The sequence below is a fragment of the Zootermopsis nevadensis genome, unplaced genomic scaffold (genome assembly GCF_977971745.1).
Source record: "Zootermopsis nevadensis isolate Lab colony 2312 unplaced genomic scaffold, Znev_1.0 Znev_ptg000027l, whole genome shotgun sequence".
In the NCBI taxonomy this organism is placed as follows: domain Eukaryota; kingdom Metazoa; phylum Arthropoda; class Insecta; order Blattodea; family Termopsidae; genus Zootermopsis; species Zootermopsis nevadensis.
This window is the reverse complement of record NW_028259159.1, coordinates 4,281,544-4,302,352: the sequence shown is the minus strand read 5'-3', so window position 1 is coordinate 4,302,352 and position 20,809 is coordinate 4,281,544. Positions and strand designations below refer to the sequence as shown.

At 39.8% G+C, this 20,809-nt stretch overlaps 1 protein-coding gene across 10 annotated transcripts in view; it reads left to right on the top strand.

Moving 5' to 3' along the window:
* Positions 1–20,809, top strand: part of LOC110840767 (uncharacterized) — a 109,179-nt gene that overhangs the window by 50,760 nt on the left and 37,610 nt on the right. The window contains exon 1 of one of the 10 annotated variants that reach the window (XM_087356353.1): positions 780–879. The exons of 8 other annotated variants lie outside the window; for them this stretch is intronic. The gene's annotated coding sequence lies outside the window, so the exon portion shown is untranslated. Of the gene's footprint in view, positions 1–779; positions 880–6,876; positions 6,936–20,809 lie in introns of those variants that run through there. One more of the 10 variants, XM_087356354.1, reaches the window with a different exon arrangement.

The following is a 20,809-nucleotide window of genomic DNA, read 5'->3' as shown; positions in this document are numbered from 1 at the left end:
GTCCCCATTTGCTTTGGACAGTACTGCTATGAATCGTAACTAGGTGTCAACACAGTGGAAGACTCTTTAATGGTTGGAGGACCTTTGTTTTTCGTTTCGGATGATGATGATGATAACCTGTGGAGTTATGTACAGATTATACTCAGATCTTGGTGCTCAGGTGGATTGGAAGCGTGCTAATTAACAAATTTCCTGCCTTTAAGGAACAGGAAATTCTATTGCTCTGTTCATAATATCGTAGCGTACGAGACCAAACGTATTGTATCTGCACCAGTAAGCGTTTCTAGACATGGCGCTGGGCTGACGAAGCAATTAAAGAGTTCTCGACGTGGGGTAGGCTGTTTTTTTTCTCGCGGGTGGGGAAAGGCCAGACGCTACAAATAGCTTGTATTTTTTTTTTTCCCCCACGAAGTTTTCTTGCAGCATATTTAATCAAAAACCTGTTTGTCAGATTTTGGACTTGTTTTTTGCGTACGGACGAAGCGGGTTTGATTGGCTTTTCGCAGGGTTGCGGTCCTAACGCTGTCTGGCCCTTCTTTGTTCTTAGTTTTTTTCCCCGATTAGTGCCTCGTGTTAACAACAAATCCGGTGACTGTGCTTAATTGTGTAGCTCACAGATCACAGCCGCCCTGCTCCGTTCTGTTCCTTTCTGATCCATACGTTTTCTAACGAGGTAGGGGTGCACTTAATAAATAGTACCGTCTATGGGGATCTCTGGAGTTTGGCGCGGGCGCTCGGGTTGTCAAGGCAACGCGTGGAAGATGAGATGCGCTTGCGTCACGGGTTTGAATCCCGGTACGCTATTGGCGTAGCAGACGACGGATCAGTGTAAGGGCACGCAGTGCCGAAGTAAGAGTTGCAGCCAGCGACACACAGCAGGTACGACCTCAGCTTCTTTGCTTTGTGGTAATGGACCGAAACGGAACCTGATCATAAGTTGCTATTCGTAGACGTCAGCCGGTACTGTCACGGCAGTAACTATAGTTGTCAGCTGATGTCTTGCGTCTTGATTGATCAGGTTCTCCTACTCTTCTCAGTTAAGCGTACTTTGTTAGACGTCACCGAGAACAGCCACTGTACTTCTATGAGACTCAACAGGTAGGTAATTTATACGGTGATTGGTTGACGAAATACACACGTAATCCTGTAAGCTAACGGTAACATCTTGTTTGATGGATGTATTTAAATGTTTTCTCAAAGCAGATACAGTCGCTTAGACGTGAAACAAAAATATAATAACCTGTGTTTATTTAACGGCGTGGCAAAATATACGTGTGTCTGAATCCCAGGGCACCTGACACATTTTATTTTCAGAGGGGTTTTTAGTTTTTACGCGTGTATTTACAGCTGAGTGCAGAATTTGTTCAGTGTGTACACCAGGTATTTAAGATCTAAATCTCAAGTCAGAAATAAATCGTATTATCGTGTATGTGCTTTTACTGATCAGTACTTATTTTAATGTATCTCTTCTTCTTGTTCTTCGCTTTTTCTCTCGAGTTCTAGACGATCTGGCTTCGTTATTTTCCACTGTAAAAGCAGTTTCTTCTCAGAAACATTTCAGAAAGTATGAATAAATTTATATGTAAAACAAATAGAAAAGTATTTTAATATTGATGTTAAAAATTAAAATTGATATATATATTTCGCGCTATTCATCGTTTACTCGATGTTACAATCTGCGCTATATATATATATATCAATTTTAATTTTTAACATCAATATTAAAATAGTTTGTGTATAGACTTGAAGAATAAATATATGTATGAATTGAAAACACAAACATGACGCATCTAAACTATAAATAGAAAAGTATCGAAATATATTACTTTCCTCGTATTTTTTTCATTTTTAATTTGAAGGGTTTTCCTTCAGTAGAGATAATTCTGAATTAGTTTCGCTCTGTATTCTGCCGGCCAGATACGTTTTCCAATAAAGGAAAATTTTCCCGTTTAGTCCAGTTTCTGTTAAAGAAACGCAGGCGAATGTACTGAGCACAGATATCTATGAAAAGTGTCATGTGCTGTGTGCATGTACGTCGAATATTGAATAGATCGATTTGATGCGCAAAATTGTTTGTTTTCGACGCATCCTTCTGGCTTCTTACATGCGGCTGAACTCATTTTCGTTTTATTAACATTTCTCGACATGTTCAAGTTTTGGCTAAAATTTGACATCAATAACGGACAATTTACATGAAGACATATAGATACGTTTCTGCGCTCAAAAGTGACTGGGTGGTTATCTCCAGCCGAGGGATTTTATCGGCCATTCAAAAAATCTGTTAAATCCTCAGCACGGAAATTCGCTGGTCCTTCATAAAGGTCAAAGGCAGAATTCTGGTAAGCGCCCTAAAATTTCAAAGCCATGCTTACGTTTTCTAACTTTTTGTATTTATTTTTTTATGAAAACCAGACTTAGGGAGGTCAGTCAGTTTGATAGCCTTGGTGGCTAGATTAAACCGGCCGTGTCTCACGATTTGAGGTCTAAACTGCACTCCATACTCGTTTTTGCTCTTATATATATAGGCGCTGGTACATCATTTGTGTAATAAAACTTTACTGGTCTTCGCAGAGGGTTGAGCCTGGACACCATATAATTGCCACTCCAGCATGGAGCTGTCATATGCATACGATTTGACCCAATTAACAAAAAGGGAAAGTATTTGTGTGCAAAAAGGGCACAACGAATTAAGTGCGCTGAAGTTTAGCCCAGAACATTCAGTGGGCGTCAGTTTATAAGTACAGCCGAGTAATATTGCTCGGCGTATGTAAGTTGAATATCGAATGGAAATTAACATAAACTTTACTCTCTGCCTAAACACGACGTCATGAGGGGATGTAGAATGGCGGCAAAACTTCCTGCAGTTTTATTCTCAACACTAGAACCGGATTATTAGTCAGATTTCGCTACAGCGACTTTGTCCCCATGGAAATAATCATTACCTCTTATGCAGAAGGGATGCTGGGCTCCAAAGCCGGTCTGGACGTAATGGCAAAGAGAAAGATTCATTTCCACGCCGGGAATCGAACGCTGGACGTGAAGCATGTATACAGCTTGCGTAGTGATGTGAGAAGTGGTAGTTAAACAATTGCCATTATTATAATAATTGTTTGTCACGTGCTCTGGTTCCAAATTTTGTTTTGGTCCTCTATTCCTTGGTTTTCCAATTGATATTCTTTCTCTGTGATCACAATTCCAAGCCTGTCTGCTCTCGTCCCGTTTTTAATGATTTTAATGTCGCGTTGCATTGGACCGCATTTATGTTTTATTCAAGGCAAATGCAGGTAGTTATAATGAATTTATAAATGATGACAAATCGATTCGAATGTCTGGCGCGGAACTGTGCCAATTCCGCCGATGCGAGTCGCAGAAGACGCTCCGCGCTTAATTTCCGTTTATAAAGAATGTAGAAAGTGGATTAAACCGGCTACAGTGGTCGGTATCTATGGAGGTTGTGAACTCATATTTTCGTGGAAGGAGAGAATTTTATGGCCAGATGTCAGTTGCTCAAGTAAGATCAAAAAAATTACTTAGGTATTTCGATTACATCTTCGCAACTTGTTTCTGCAAAATCAGTTTTAGTATTATCCTCCAGTGTGTTCCTAGGTCTTTCAGATATACTTTCCTCTTGAGCTTATAAAACTTTCGGTATGTTTGTGAACTATGCGTTCCGCTCATAATATACGTAATTTAACTCTCGTTTTGTGATTATTTCCAGCGGACGGAAGTCGCAAACTACGTTAATTAATGTTCTTAACACGTCACACTTATGCCTCGTTACCAACCACTTTTAATAAAACAAATGATGGGTACTAATTAGGAAACTTGTTTGATTAGATAGACCGAAAATATGGGCAGGTTTTAAATTTGTATTTCAGCAAATTAGCCCATCCTCTGTCTTCTACGAATTGCCCCTAGATCGACCACGACGTGCTCAAGGAAAGACTTTGTTAGAAGTGTCTCTCTTTCTTCTCTCTCTCTCTCTCTCTCTCTCTCTCTCTCTGGCTTCTTCACTTTTAACTTTCTGCCTGTCTTTTATCCCCTAGCGAGATCAAAACTTCGTTCTTTGTTTTTGTGTGGTTTATTTAACGACTCTGCAATTAGCTCAAGCTACATTGCGTCCAGTGATAAGATGATTAATGAATAAGTAATTGGAATGGGGAGGAAGCTGTTCATAGCCTAATTTAACGTACTATCCTGCATTTGCCTGGAGGGTGTGAGGAAAACTACGAAAGGTCTCTATCAGGGTAGCCGGTCTCTGGGATGTCCCGATTACGAACCATGTGTGTTAACCACTTTCTGTACTGAAAGGCAGGTCGCGTCCATATAACTTGCCTCCATATTTTTAATTAGCACGGTTCATGTTGTCAAAAATAATTATGTCATTCTGTTTCTGGGTCAGTGGCGTTTTCCTTAAGTAACTACGTGTTCTAGGAAATCTCTCTACGCCGAATTTAGCTTTTTTTATATATAAAATGGCGTCGTTCGGTATTAATTAGAGACAAGTGACAACTTGCAGTGACAAAACAAATTACTGTGTATGTGGATCGTGTGTTCAGTAGCTGCACGTAATTTAGACTTTGTCCGGGCTGCAATGTCAGTACTTAATCACCTCATGGAGGGTGACAGATAGTGCTCCGAACACTTTCTGTCTTAAAGGAAATTGAAATCCCTAATCTCAAATTAAGAAAACACAAATTTCTCTCACAACCAGCTTTCTGTTGGCATCGTCTGACATTTTGACACGATGCTGAATCTGTTATGTGCACCTGCATCTCGCCTTAGTGCAGTCCCTCAATCAATCTAACATTCTCCCAGGTAGCTCACTTCGTGTTGATGATTCGACTGGATTTTATGTGTATACATATTATGTTAATGCAATTTTACTCCGTTTTAGCATTTAATTCATTAATCAAGTCATGTGTAGGGAGCTTGTATTTGCTCATGAGTAATGATTGTCGATAATTATGCGCATTTGTAAATATGTTTATCTCCCTTGTCCCCAGGCAAACAAATGAATAGTGTTACTGGTGATTTATCATTGTGACAGTATCTGCATGTCCCCAAAAGCTATCTTTAACACACCAACAAATGATTCCTCTTTCAAAACTCGTTTGAAATTTAAATAACCGATGTATGCAGTCGTAAGATCAATTAAAATCACTGACTGTATACAGAAGAATTGTCAGTAACCTTCTGAAGACACCCAGCGTGTCAGGGACTCATTCGTCTTCTTATAATGGGACATTTATGGAATACAGACAACACAAAGACTTTCCTAAACGCGTTCGAATCCCTGCGGAGCGCCTGTTAATATAGATTTGTCCGTCCGTACCCATGTAAAAACTGGAAGATGGTTGAATGGATTTTCATGAACCAATCTAATTTTATTCGAAATCGGACGATTATAATGGTCACTTTGTGTGAAGCCCAGCATGCATTTCGGCGCTTTGAAGTTCCTGGGTAGGGAATTCTAGCGTGGGCGTATTTTCCTTCCCTTTTTATGTCTGAACGATTTTTAATGAGAACATGGAGACTTCTCTTTACTTGTAAGTATTGAATCCTTAGCACCAGCCACATAGTTTTAAATTTCAATTGACATTAGTTATTTCATTAATTATTTCATTAATAAATTTTTGAGTTGTTTATTACTATGGTGGCTGGCTCATAGTTATCCATTCAGTAATTTAAATATTTATTTAGTATATTAATTAGTTAGTTTGTTGATTTATTAGCCGATTCATGACCTAGTTCTCGATAGATAGTTTTATTAGGAGGTTAAATAAAATCTCAATTAACATTTCGGTATTTACCGTTGATATTTTGAGAAGCTGGCCTCTGTAATCTTTAAAATGATCCGCCTTAATCAATACGGAAATCAGATTAAATTAAGATAACACACATAGGTCTCTCTGAGACGGGCACAGTGACTTCTTTGGTTAGACAATATACGGTATTGACACTAAGCCGTAATGCTCACTGATAATTTAATATTTGCGCGTTATGGTTACTTTGTTTCATGGATGGTGTTATATATTTGTTGGCGGGTAGTTGGAATTTCAGGCGGTGGTTTAGTAGAGCTTAGTGACACGCGACGTGATGATAGCTTGATGTAGCCAGCCATGTGCAAGTTCGGTAATGTGCTGTTTGACGGGAATCACTTTATGTTGTGGCCGCGTGGAGTGGGGGGGTGCCCATTTCACCAAACAACACACCGCGTCGAGGGTTGTTAATTGCCTTTTATTTGTAAAATGCTTTGACTATCAAATGCCCTTTCAATGTTTTAACAGACTTTCATGTGTCACATTCAGAATACTGGGGTTTCGTGTTCTCAGAGTTGATTTTGTTTATCATGGTTTGTTTAAAAGGTAGAACCGTATTTACAGCCACTGAAATGGAATTCACGGAAGTAAAAACATCTATGAACAATTCTGGTTTCATACTTATCCTGTTTTTCAGTGATTGCACTGTGTAGGTGCGGGCTGTACTGCAGACGGTATACAGATCTTACTGGTTCCATCTTCATTGTGTAATCACGGGATGTGTAACCCACGTCTACACGGTGCAGTGACCCGAAAGTAGGATCATCGTCGACATTAAACTACCTTAAAAGCCTGAAATAATATATTTATGGAGTGCTTCCTACATTGCAATTCTTGGTAGCGTCTGAATTCCGCGAGGCTGTAGAGATGAATCTGTTTTTAATGTCACGCTTTGTTCCTGTTCTTGTGACGCGGAGATATTCAGTAATTTGCTAGTGCCTACTCAGTTCGTGTTATCAGGTAACGAACTGATAGGCCAATATCTCTGCCCGCCCCCCTAATGTCGATGGGAAGCTGATACACTTGTTCACAGACGATCGAACTTCGTAAAATCATTCCTGTGAAACCTTCCACGTTATCAATTACCGGCGACACGACTGTGACGTCGGAGCTGTAAGTTACATTGAACACTGCCTATTTTATTACAAGTTAAAGGGAGAGAGACAAAGCCTGATGGGAAGAGACTGCTTGGAAGTCCAAGATGTAGACGGTAGAATAATATTTATGTGTATCTTAAAAGAGGTGTTTCTCTTTTCATCTTAAATGTTTATTTCACTGTTTCTAAATTAATTGGATCTCTCTTTATTTTTTTTCAGTCTTTGTTTATTTTTCGTCTTGTCTTTTTCTCTTTATTTCATGGTTGTTTGTTTTATTTCTGTTTTTCTGTTTTGTTTTGCTTTTCGCCTTTAATGCGTGCTGTTTCGGAGACAGGTCTCTAAGTACGTAGGTTTATCAAAAGCTGGAAGGGGAACGTAAGTTGAGCGCCATTTGTAATAGTCTTGCAGAACATATTGCAGTATAAGAGTCAGGTTTAAAATCGCATTAACATAATATTTCTGAAACCAAGGAAGCAGTTTCATGGCCTGTTTTATTTCAAAACATTTGCTATCGTATTATTAGTTGTGTTTAATTGCACTGGCCGCGCGGTCTGAGGCGTGGGCCTTGTGCCGCTTGGTCGCTGGGACCGTGGGTTCGAATCTCACTCAAGCCATGGATGTGTGTCCGCGTTTTTCTGTGTTGTGCTGTCCTGTGTACAGGTAGAGGCCTTGCGACGGCCCGATCCCTCGTCCAGGGAGTCCTACCGATGAAGCCAACGAAAAGTTGGGACCCGCAGTGCTCAGGTGCTTGAAGAACGAGTCGTTTTATAAGATCCATTCTGTATTAAGTCCCTGTACCCTTTTTTATTTATTATAGTCATACTCCATATCAGAATTGATTCAAATGTGTGTATTTTAATGAGATGCATGTTTCTAAGTAGAGACCTGTCCATTTTCATAATGTAAGTAATTTTTCAGAATTTTAATTTGGTTTGGGCATCATGTAAATATGGATTATTTTCAGCCGACAAGGGGAGTGACATTTTCAAAGATGTCGAATACGTTTTGTCATTTGTAATACGCGCCATAGATTTGTCTTGGTGTAACCAATTAATCGGTTTAAGAATCACCAACCTTCAGTATTCGTCATGTATCGATGTGCTGCTATAGTGATTCAAGTTGCGTGTACTACATCCAGGGCAGTGATAATATTTCACGTATAGTTTTGTATCTTCTTCTGCTGCCATGGATTAATCACTTGGATTATCTGATTCCTTATCGCTACAAATGGTCTTACACACTGGACACTGGTGTGTACATGTGTTTTACAAAGCGTGTCAATATCTTAATATCTCATAAGGTACAAAGTTACTGAAAATTGTATCATGCGCGCTGCGTGGAACAGAGTGCCACAGATGAATTATTTTCTTACTCCTCGTGTGGGCATACCGCCGTGCAGATTAAAACGTTTCGGAGGTAGAAACTGCCTCCAACTTCAGGGTATAAATGAAGCCCTGAATGAGGCAGTGCATTTCTCCTAAACGTTGGTATCCATCCGCAAGTTCATACACCATTACAATCCAGAAACTTCGTGAGGCGGGGGTTGCTTTAATGTAGGGGCCACGCGACGTTTTGTTCTGTTATAAGTTTCTGTGGGTTTCCTCAGTCTCTTCACACGCATGTACCTGGATACGTGCCTTGAAATAGGCCACAACAGCTTCATTTCTTTCCCTCCAGGCAAATGCCGGAATGGCGGCTTACATTAGGCCACGATCGCTTTCTTCCGTATCCTTTCCAATTCATTATTCATCAGTCATCCTGTCATTCATTCGACGCCATATATTCTGAGTTTCTGACAACGTTCATAAATATATCACAAATAAGATAAGATAATTTTTAACAGTTTTATGCGTTCTTTGAATGAATTGCATAAAATAACGCATTGTGGGTTAATCTTATGTCTGTCCATGCCCGTCTTTTATCGCCTAAAGTTTTTAAGTAATTTCAGTTAGTCACTAGGTAAATTTATCTTCTGCTCATTATCTTTTCAACGATAATCGTATTTGTGCAGTAGCTGAACGTTGTGGTTAAAAGGAAAGAACGTGGTTTCAATACATATTTCCACTTCATTCAGATCTATGCCCTTAGAGCGCTGAAATTCTTCTATATTGTCGAGTGAGCTTAGTTTTCATATCATATGGTAAAGTAATTAATTAAGAACCGAGCGATGTGTTGCAGTTCCTAAGTGCTTTTCTTTCTCATTCTGCCAGTCAGTGAGGGTTTAGCCTTTCACTTCCTAGGATACAAACGTAGAGCAGAATGAGCTGTGCATTTGTGTAATGAAATGTAAAAATAGGGGCTGACTGGAGTTACCGCGCGCTCATGAACTTCAACAAAATGTCGAACAAATCCACGTCTGTTCCCCATTTTCCAAGTGACTCGCTCACCAATATTTTAGTGTTGCTGCATTTTTTTTTTGAAATACTTTAATTTAATTGAATAAAAATTTACTTGGATATTATAATGGATATGATAATGGAGGAAGCAAGTACCGCGGTACTTGCTTCCTCCATTATCAGGGCTTGAGTGCAAGGAGCTTTGAAATGGACAATCTTATTCCAGACTACATGGTGCAGGCCTGAGAAAAACCACGAAAAAAACAGTCATGACAGCCGGTCTCCGAATACGAAGCATGAGTGTTACTCACGACGTTCAGTTCGTAATAAATAGAAATATGTTTCCAACATTGAGATGTACTAACACGTACTCGTCATTCAGACTTTTGTGAGATATAATGTACGTATCACAGCACAACCTATATGGCATTGCACCATGTAAAATCATCCTAGATGCGCAATGCTTGTGGTAGTTGAGGGTGTTTGTGTTTTACGTTTTTTACGTTTTATTACTAGACGATGGATAATATCCAAGTAAATTTTTATTCAATTGACTCTTCACCATCGTCAAGAAGTTTTAGATTTGATATACTTTAATTTAAGGTAGTGAATATCGATAATAGTAAAGTTTATAAAATAATAAATTTTCATATAGCAAATCCTACTTGTAGATTAGTTTTGCGTTGGCAGAAACATGTGCGCTTTGTAGTTTTTTGCTCAATCGGTATTATCCCCTCAACAGATCTTGGCAAAATTTGTTGTTGCATAAACCTACCGTGAAGAACTGTTGTTACGAAACGAGCGCTGGTATCTGCACTGAAGACACAATTACTTTCCAACAAATGTCAGTAAACTATACGATGAGTCACATCAGGGATACCAACTCGCGTGTTCTGGCTCTTTGCCACATAAAATATACCGAAATTTTATAGATCCGTGAAGTTCCTTGTTTATATACAACTCTGCATTTATGTTGTGTACGTAGTTAGTTTATTATTTAATTGTTTTGTCAGTTTATAGTACGAGTTCCGGTTCTGTATAAATCAATCTGCTATAAAAACTTAAATTGAAGTATTTATCTTCGGTAGACTAATCAAGAAGAATTCATGTCAGAATAGTATATCAGTACTCCGACCCCTTGGTACCACAGCCTCAGACTGGCCTCTTACAGTCCCACCCGTCTTCTGGGTTGTAGCGCCGTGTAATCTGGCGCTCTCTGAGTGAAACTCGTCGCCCTGATGATGGATGCAGTTGGGCCTTCTGGTGGTTGGTGAACTTCTGCCACATTACACGGCGCATCAAACCCAGAAGATGTGATGATTGCTGAGAGAAGATCTTCCCCATTTCTATTTCCGTATTCGTAACTCCTTCATGGACCTCCTTCGAATTTAGCGTGGACTTCGCTGTGTGAATCCTGCGTTTATATCATCTGAGTAGAAATGAGAGCGAAATATTAGGTCATGGTGTGACCTTGAATGCAGGACAGAAAACACACTCGTTAATAGAACGGTAGCATGTCCCTTTATATGACCGAGTTGCGTGTGGTGCAGCAGAAACAGGGGGTGCAGATAATCGCGTCTTTCCGTGTCGAGCTGCTGTTAGCGGTCAACCTTGGTGGAATACTTTTGATTTGCTGCAACAGGATTTCGTGGAAGTGCCAACGTTCTTGTCTCAGGCACATCGTGCAATGTCAGTACAGTCAATTACTCTGCAGGGGTGTGTATCACGTAGCTTTTGGTGGCATAATATCGTAGCAGAAACGGCGAAAACCACATCATTGCTACAGGATGTCGCATCTCAGACGACCACTTTCAAAAACATTCACCGCCTCAACTCACGTCCTGCGCATGTCCGTAGAGGCCATGAAGTCTTGCCTCGGTATTTGTGCGACGGTAGGGTTTATTTCTTGCGGTTGGTATTCTTGCTTGTATGAAACAAGGTAAAACTTTATCAAGGACGTTTCTGTAACTCGAGATACGAGGCAGTCGTTTACGACTGAGCGTTTTCTGATATTTTTGCTCCGACATCTATAAGATGCAGTCGTCGTGCGAACAATGCGCATTGCCTCTTCCCCCTCTGTGCTCTTTTCTTATCCTGTTTCAAAAGAAAACTCGCAAACAGTTCTCAGATGAAATATTGTATAGATATTTATTTTTGTTTTCTCGCAACATCGTTTCCTGTCCTCCTCTCTGTTTACTGTGCTAAATAAGAGTGGAAATATTTTTTCTCTTGTTTTTCGTGTCACATCTGCTTTCTACAAAAAGTCTCTTGGTGAAGAATTAGTTTTCATTCCATCAAGAAAATTAGAAGTTACAAGGCTGGCTGTACAGTCGTCTAAACTAATTTGTTTTAAATGTGTTACTACGAGATAAAATGTTTCCCCCCGTCTGTAGAAGTCTTCGTGTACGAAGTAGGCTGTAACTGGGAATTTTTGAAGGAAGTTAGTTTAAAAATTTGAATGTTTCAAAGAACAATGGACTGACTGCTCAGCCTGGTGGGAATTTCAGTGGAGGTGTTTTGGTTCCCACCACACCCATGCTATAAACTGTTGGCGTAACTAACTGTCAATTCGTGGTCTAGAGCAGTCGCATTTCAGTGTCGCTGTGTATTACTAAAAGATTTCAATAAAGTTTTTAGAAGTAGCTTTTACAAAAATTGCGTCACGTTGAATGCATCCCAGTATCCTTGAGAGGATCTCATGATTCTGCTGACCGAAAGTTAGCTGATAAGATCAGTGAGGAGTTCGGCTACAAGGCTGACTCGTTACTTCTGTAATAAGTGATAGACAATTTGGCAGGTAGCGTTCGGAACATACATTAGACAGTTACAAAATAATAGTCTGATAGTAGCGGCAAAAGATCCATCAGAACCTGAACGAGATCGGAAAGGTGTAATCTCTGCAGTCTCCTGACATTCTAAAGGTCTTTTTTTCAGGAACATCGCGTAGGTCGTTGTTACTCTAGGTTATCTTCTACTTTTATTATCCCAGGTCATGGAGGTTGAGTATCTCCGCAGGAAAAATGACCTACGGGAATGTAGCTTGAGTACCCCAGCGAAAACGTGACTGACAGACGTGGTTGAACACATAGTGTATTCTTCGCTCGCGCTATAGCCTGCAGATCAGCCAAGAGCAGGCGTGTTTAATGTCGGCAACAGACACTTTTATTTATTGTCTTTGTTCTTACGCTTACATGTGGCGAGTATCCACTTACGACCTGCAGTGATGAGTAAATTTCGTCGACTTAATCTTTTGCCTTCGTTCTGTTCAAATGCTGCCCGTGCCAGTGATTATTCCCGAATCGTTTCGCTAGTCCCGTAAGCCGTTCGTCGAGACATTCGATCTTTGCACAAAAAAAACTGTAAATTGCCTGGAATAATAAATGTGCTATTATAGGATGCGTAATAAAACAGCAGACCACTGTTTTCATTTCCTTCACTCGTGTTTTATATTTTACGTCGACATTTATATTCCGTCTGTTTATTTTAACAGAAGAATGGGATGACATGTGTTAGGGTATACAGATGAAACCTTCCTCTGAAACAGAATGGACCATTGCCAATTCAGACTCATTCCTTAGTCACCCTGTGATTTCTTTGCATTGCATTTAGTTTTTGACGGCTGTTTTCAGTCTAACGCCTGCAGCTGTTTGTTTAGACTATGTGCCATGTACAGGTGTCGGAGAAGTTGCCGCATTAGGACGGCGCTATTCAACAATTTTCAAGCGAAAAGAAACTTGGGTCGTATTTTTTTTTGCGTTTCTTTAGCGCGAAATGCATAAAACTGAGCATATGGAGATAATTCCCGCCTTCCGTTTTTCCGCACACTCTATTAAATTCCAGTGTTATCAAAGGGATAAATCGCCCTGAAATATAACCAGCTGACCAGCATTTTGTGTACGTGTTATTGTAATTCCCTCGAGCCGTCCGACAGTTTAATCCATCTATTTTCAGTTTCCAAACAGAGACATTGGCACTTATAAAGTTCCATGGAATTAAGGGATTAAGCTGTTTTAAAACAAAATATGCAACAGAGAAAGAAAGGGTTGTATCTGGTATCAATTGGTTATCACGTAAAATTAATTTCAGTCTTTATCCGCTGTACTTTGGAACGAATTTTTATATCCTAGCCACATATTATTGTGTTTATTTAACGATGTTTTTCTGTAGCATAGTTCATGTGGCATGTAGTGTGAAGTTTGTTGTGTAATGTAGAAGCAGCTGATATTGGTTATCGGAGCATTTGCGTGGATAAGCTTATGAGAAGGCATGTCATCTCAGCATGTTAAGCCGACCTCAGGCCCGACAGTCTAACCACGACTTCCGGAATATGTAAGAAAACTTTTCCCACCCGACCGCGACATGTGTTGTCCGACCATATTATCTGTAACCTTCAATTTCATGGATAATTTCGCACACGATGCAAGTGTGAACGCGCTTTCGTTACCGCGTCCTTGACCGAATACGCGACATGACTCCGTTTGTGCGTCATGACAGGTGTTGGGGTTGGGTGGGGGGGGGGCGTGAACATTTTTAGAATGAAGCATAGAGTAGACGAAGTTGCGTGGTCGAAAGACAGAGAAAGATGTAACAGCATTGCAGGTCGGCGGAACATCCAGTGTCTAAGCACAGCTAAAGTTCGCCAGTGAGGATGGGCTGTCAGTGAACCTGTCCAAATTATAGCTCAGGTACCCTGCGTGTAATAGTGGCTTACTGGACATAAAAGTCGTGCAACTCATGAAAGATTCATATAGCCTCATTTTATCATTTTCCTCTTTCTGCAATTCTTTGCTTTTTTTGTTCTGCGTTTTAATGTATCTGCCTTTGTCATCATTTGACCTTTTCTTATTCTATCTTCCTTTGCGTCTGTCATTTTATTCTGCCCCCCTCTTTTTTGTTTAAAAAAAGACGCGATAGTTTATGAGAAAAATAATGTTTAATTTATTTTAAATGGGGACTCTTGAAACGTTTAAATCAGTAATTACATAACTCGGTGATCTACCCACGTGGACTTACTGTTATCAAATCCTCATTTCCTTTCCTTGTGATGTGACGTAGAACCTTTGTAGCTGATCGACTTACTGTCGACCAAAAGACGCAAATACTTTTTCATGTTATCTTATCACTGAAATATGCAGCAGGGAATTACTAAGTGAGTTTCAGTAATTTCTGAAATGCAATATACAGACTTCTGTGATTAACATACAACACCAAAAAGTAGCTCCCTCTGAGAGGATTATAGCGTCAGGTTTACCTACAATAAAAATGTTACACCAGTAAGTGAACTTTTCACTTAACACAATCTAGCTCTATATGTTATGGGATGTAGTAGTTAGTTTCAAAAGCACACACATGGGAATGGACTGGGATGTAAATTTCTAGTAGTTAATTAATACGACAATGCAGCTGGCATCAAGGGAAAAAAATACAGAAGAAAACATTTCCAGCGTTATCTTTGACTCCCGAGTAATTACAATTGTTTGTACCTTTCTGAAATTATGATTTCTCTAATAAGAAAATTTCTGACCCAACAGAGTTATAGATAAAGATATTTGTCAGTTCTGTTCGAAAATTAATTTATTTTTGACAGTAAATAAATTGGCAGTTGATCTACAAAACTAGTACGAGTTTTATAACTTTTTAATACCAGCGACAACAAAGTACACTTCCATTCTGAAATCACTTTTTTTTTTAATACAAGTCGTCACGTGCCGTACACAATCTTGGTTTATCACTTGTTACAGGTGCAGTACGTGTTGTGCGCCTGGTTGTCAGAGTAAACGCACTGTGCAATTGCATTTTACTTTTGCCTAGATTCCGGAAGGCAACAGTAAAGTAATAAGACGACATGCCTTATCTCTGTTGGCTCCAGCACTGTTCTGTAATATAACAGACGCCACGTGGTTTCACACAGTCCATTATTCTTATGTAATGCAATTACAGAAAAAAAAGCCTTCGTACAAATATTGGCTCTTTTTTGGGCAATGAATCACGTAGGGGCGTATGTAATATTAGTAGGAGCTTCCGTAGGTAAATCACTCTAAATACCTCATGTTGTTTAACTACGACGCTCCTGCCTTTGAAGCAAAAAGGAGACTTGTGGAACTCGTAAAGAGATTTAGAAAATTTAAAATGACGCTTATGGGAACTCCTTCCTATGAATTAATGGTGAATGATGCCTCACTAGTTTAAAGTCTGCTCAGCTTCACTGGTTAATTTTTCCTGTTGAAATGTAACAGCCGATTAAAGCCGACGTAGTTGAAGTGTTGTGAATGAGCCTGCTTTAATTATTAACCGCCATGACGCATTGTTCCCGAATGGGCAAGAGTATTTCCTCTGCGTCAGTTGTTATGGTTTCTGATCTGATATGATTGCATTGTGTTCGATAAAACGAATCGACAAGTTTGATTGGCAGGAAGTGCACACTTGTGGCATTCATAGGTGCATGTGTACGGAAATTCGCTTTTCGGTTGTTTCAGTATTTGCCGAGCTGAATGTAAATGTGTACTGAAACCTTCGGAGTAAGTTCCGGTTGACATTGGTTATAGAAGAAAAAAAATGCTTATTTGTGAATATCGTTTTGTCATTGTTTATCTTGAATATTATAAATATTCGAGAAAGTGTTGAGGTTTAAAATTTATATCGCAGATATACAGAATGACGTGTTGCAGCGAAATTCGGGCAGACAGTCAGTAAATATATAACCATACTCTATTTTTATATTTTTATTAATTTATTTTTAATAGCTTTGCTTATTTTTTCTTTCTTTTTGTCCTCTTCCTTCCTTTTATACTTTCAGGTCGCCTTTTTATTGATTTTTCTTCTCCATCCCATGTATCGTTCCACTACATCGTGCCTTTTAAGTACACGAACTCAAACTTTGTTACCTGCTTCAGAGACTGCACCGTGTAGTGTGTTTCAATCAATAAAACGCGCATAAGCAACGGTCTAGACGGCAAAAAAAGTTTTGTTTGGTGGTTATTTATACCCTTTTCGTGTTGCCCGCACAGCTTTTCGTATGTTGCTGAATCTGACGTGCGAAGCATTAGCTGTTATTTGATTTATAAAAACTGACCTCGAACGACTCGCGAGCCTTTCTAGTGTCGCGGTCCGCTGCATCCGAGTAACGTGAACTGCGAGTGACGCACCCTCCATAAATAATGAAAAATTCCGTGCTCTGGCCTTATTTCGTTCCCTCGTCTACGTGTAAGAACGCCGCAAGTCGTAAGCGACAGTCTTGTTCCACTAGTGCGAATTAAAAAGCGTTGTCTATGTTGCCAGGAACTGTGCCTCGGGAGAGCCATTTCCTGTTAAACACGACTTTTAAAATGTACGAATCGTCCTGGTCCTGTTACCGGAGAGTTTGCTGGTTCTTTTTATTTTAAGGATGACGCCACTTGGGAATCTTCCGAGGTCCGAACCTGGTTGGACCACCTTTCCTTTGGTCTTGACAGTGGCCCTTTTATTTTATTTCACATAGTCCTACCTACATATTACATGCATGTATACATACAAACAAACAAGCAACAACTGCATCTGAGCTGAATAGATTATAATACCATGTAAATTTGTGTCTTTCTTAGACGACACGCCACTATCTTCATTTCACTGTGATGATGCTCTGTTCATCCCCCGATCCTCGTTCAATAGTTTGCCTAGACTTTATGGGGAGTTGGAAATGACGTCATAAACTTCTCTGCTTCTCCCACACCTTAACTAGAATCGTCTTCCCATTGTTTCTCGCCACGTTACTCTGTCATGAAAACATTGATTGCTCACTTTGAAGAAACAGACTACTGTATCCTGTCAAACAGAATAAATCAGTTCTATATTTCGCGCGAAACAAACACGCATATTTAGTGGGAGGTTTTAATAGGATGTTCATAGAATTTTGTTTGCAAATTACGTGTGCTTGTTTGCTTACTTATAAATTACTATTTTATTTTGTTTCTTTGGGCGTCTTGTTCGTTATATATTCGCCTATACATATGTATTTTAGTTTACTTTAATTCTGACCATTTTCGCCATTGATTAGTATGTGACATTACTATATAATAGTTCAGATTTTGTCTAGGTTAATGCAATTTTCAGAGTTAATTGATTTAAACTCGACCTCAGCTGCACAGAATCACCACACAATGGTAGAAGAAAATTATTCCTGTAGACCAGTGGTCCCCAACGCGGCGCCCGCCAAGGCTTTTTTTTGGGTGCCCGCGTTGTTATGGAAAGAGGTTATACAGAATAATGAAGGTCGTTTAACCATGAACATTATAAAATCAAATCACAGAGCTCGACTTACTGACGCCCATCCTGACGATTGTTTGCGAGCAGCAACATCATCCTACACTTCCAAATTTGAAAAACTGGCCGATGAAATGAAGTGCCAAACATCACACTAACTTCCCACTTCAGTAATTATAATTGTACTTATAAAACTACGTATTTTTGATTGCGTGGTTTCTTGTGTCATTAAACGTCGTGTTGTTTTGTGCATTATTTGGTGTCCATATCTTATTTGTCCAGAGAAAAGAAAATTTGGCTTTGTTAATTGGTTGGTGCCCGCCACGATCTCATAAACTCTGAAATGTGCCCGTAGGCACGAAAAGGTTGGGGTCCACTGCTGTAGACCGACCATCATCAGTGAGAGCATGCACAAAGGGCGTTTAAGTGGAGTGGAATTTTAACATTCGTATCTTTAGCTCTAAAAGCAGTTTAATGGTCAGCTTCATGCTTCGACTGCTTTATTACCGGAGAAGGACCCGGTATTCACTGGTAATGAAGGTAGTCACGCCCCAGAACTGGTCTGGGTCTTCCGATCTATGTGTGACCTGTTACTTTGCTGTTTGAGATAGAGTTCTTAAAATAATGAACGACCGCTTCCTTTCAGATCCATAAAATTAATAATTTACATTTAAACTGAAATTCATTGCTATAAAGCACGTGGAGTTGAAAAATATCGTTTTGCTTCATAGCCGTAGAAGCAAGTAAAATATTGTTTGTCTGCACAGGGCCTGGGGCAGTTTCCCGCAGCAGAGAATATTTCAGATACTCTTGTATTGACGTTTCGCAAAGGTTTTCAGTCATAGCGTGTGCAGGGGGAAGGACGTTTTCGTGAAATAAAAGTTCTAATTAATCTGAATTGCTGAAAGTTTTCCATTGTGCCAGCGAATTACAAACTTTCCTTGAACAATACGGTTCCAAGTCCGACGACGGCGCAGAAAAGTCTGCGGCACTCTGGCCTCTTCTCCCGCCTCTGTTGAGGCCACCTCGCTCCTCTGGACTAACCGCGGATTAATTTCTTGGTAATGAGAAGGAAAGGGCGCGTGACACTTCGAGACACATGGCCGTTTACGCCGTAAACGGCATGAAAGAGATGACTTCTGTTCTGCTAGACACAGTTTTCAGAAACGAGGTCCTGAAAATCGAGCCATGTCATGGAGGATATTTCACTGCAAAAGTTGAAAAAAAGAATTTAATTTAATTTTGTAGATTACATACTGGGTTTGTTGAAGTGCACACACCTTCTTCACTCAGTCGTTATTTCAGCTTTCGTCATTAAGCATGTGTTTATAAATTCATTTGTGCTGCACTCTTCATTATTTGAGTGAGGTTCTAACTAACTAACTAGATGACTTACTAAACCCGAAGGTTCATCACCGAATTAACCAAAGCCCTCCACTGGACTCTGTCCTGGGCCAACAAAATCCAGTCTCCTTCAACTCCCATCTCCCATACATCCCGCCTGACATTATCCTCCCATCTACGTCTAGGTCTCCCCAGCGGTCTCTTCCCTTCAGGTTTCCCAAATAGTGGACCCAACGAACCAGATGGCTTACCGAACCCTAAGGTCCATCACCGAATTAACCAAAGCCCTCCACCAGACCCTGTCCTGGGCCAACAAAATCCAGTCTCCTTCAACTCCTATCTCCCATAGATCCCGCCTGACATTATCCTCCCATCTACGTCTAGGTCTCCCCGGCGGTCTCTTCCCCTCAGGTTTCCCAACCAATATCCGGTGCACACCTCTTGTCCCATCCATGCGTGCTACATGCCCAGTCCATCTCATTCTTCTCGACTTAATCACCCTGACAATACTGGGGGAGGAGTATAAATTTTGAAGTTCGTCATTATGTGGTTTTCTCCAGACCCCATCGTCTTCTCTCCTAGGCCCAGGTTCTAATACTTATATGTCCGTCCGTGTGTCCTTTCCCCATAGTATTTTTGTATCAGTTGACACATTTTCATGAAACGAACGTCGTTTCATTTCTTGCTACCAAGCTTTCATATTTTATTTTATTTTATTTTATACCATCAGAAACGCTAATGATGTTTAAAGCAAGATCCTGATGATAAAGACGTGGACTAGACGTTCCTATGACTTTGAAAACAAATGTTGCTAATTTCAGTTTCTTTGTTTTTGCTTTGTCTCTATCGTGCGTATTTATTACGCTTTTTACTTCTCGCTTAATGTACTTCCGTTTCGTTCCTTTGTTTATCTATTTATCTCCTCCATTTCCTCTCTTTTCCTTTCACCCGTTTTCCTTTCTTCTTTTTAATTTAGCTCTTTAATGCTCTCTTCCTTCCCAATCTCGCTCTGTCAACACGTGCGCGTTGGATTATCCTTGTAAAGGTGACCAAATCATGTGTTTTTGTGCCCACGCCTCTTATCCGCTGTCCAAACAGGGCTTAATTGAACTCAAAGGTGAATCGATATGACGTCGCTGCAAGTCACAGCTCAGTGGCGGCTCGTGGGCTTTAAGACTTTTATAAGGAACTATTTTTTTCGTTATTATTGAGACAGTAACACTTGCAGAGTTTATCGTCTGTTGAAGTGTGTGATAATTTCAATTTTATTGATCCCCTGATTTAATTTAATTTACTTCAATACTTATGCTTACTCTGTTTAATTTGATGACATTGATTTTAGTTGCTTTCAATTATATCTTTTTCTGTTTCCGGTTTTTTTTTAATAGAAGACCTTACGGGCACTCCACCAATGTAAATAAAGCTTTGTGTTTATCAAGTACAGATATATAGCCCCTATGCATTTTGATACAGAAATTCAGCTCTGGAGTCGAGAATTTATGGGAAGTCGCAGAGGGCCCTGTATTTGTTTTCCATTGGAAAAGCAGTCTGTGTAGAATTAGCTGCAGAACTTATTTTTGTTTGATTTCCCATGAAACAAAATCCCGGAACAAGAGTTGTGGGTTGTTTAAGTTGTTGTAACTGTATTGTAATTACACTCCGCGAGGGATGTAGGATAAGCCAGTGTGTTTGCTTCTCGTTACGGTGCAAACTCTGTCTCCCCCTGCGGTGAGATCTGACAGCCTGTCTCTTACAAAATTTCAACATTAGTGGCAGTTCGATTTTGCCACTGAGTCGATGAAAATTACAAACAACCGGTGAATGTTTGTCGTGGTGATGACCCACCCATGAACAAGAACACGAATTGAATATTTAATGCAATTTTGCGAACGTATACATTCAAAGTATTATCTAAAGACTTAAATTTCTTTTCCATCTGATTAATAACGAGATATTAAACTGGATGGTGTAA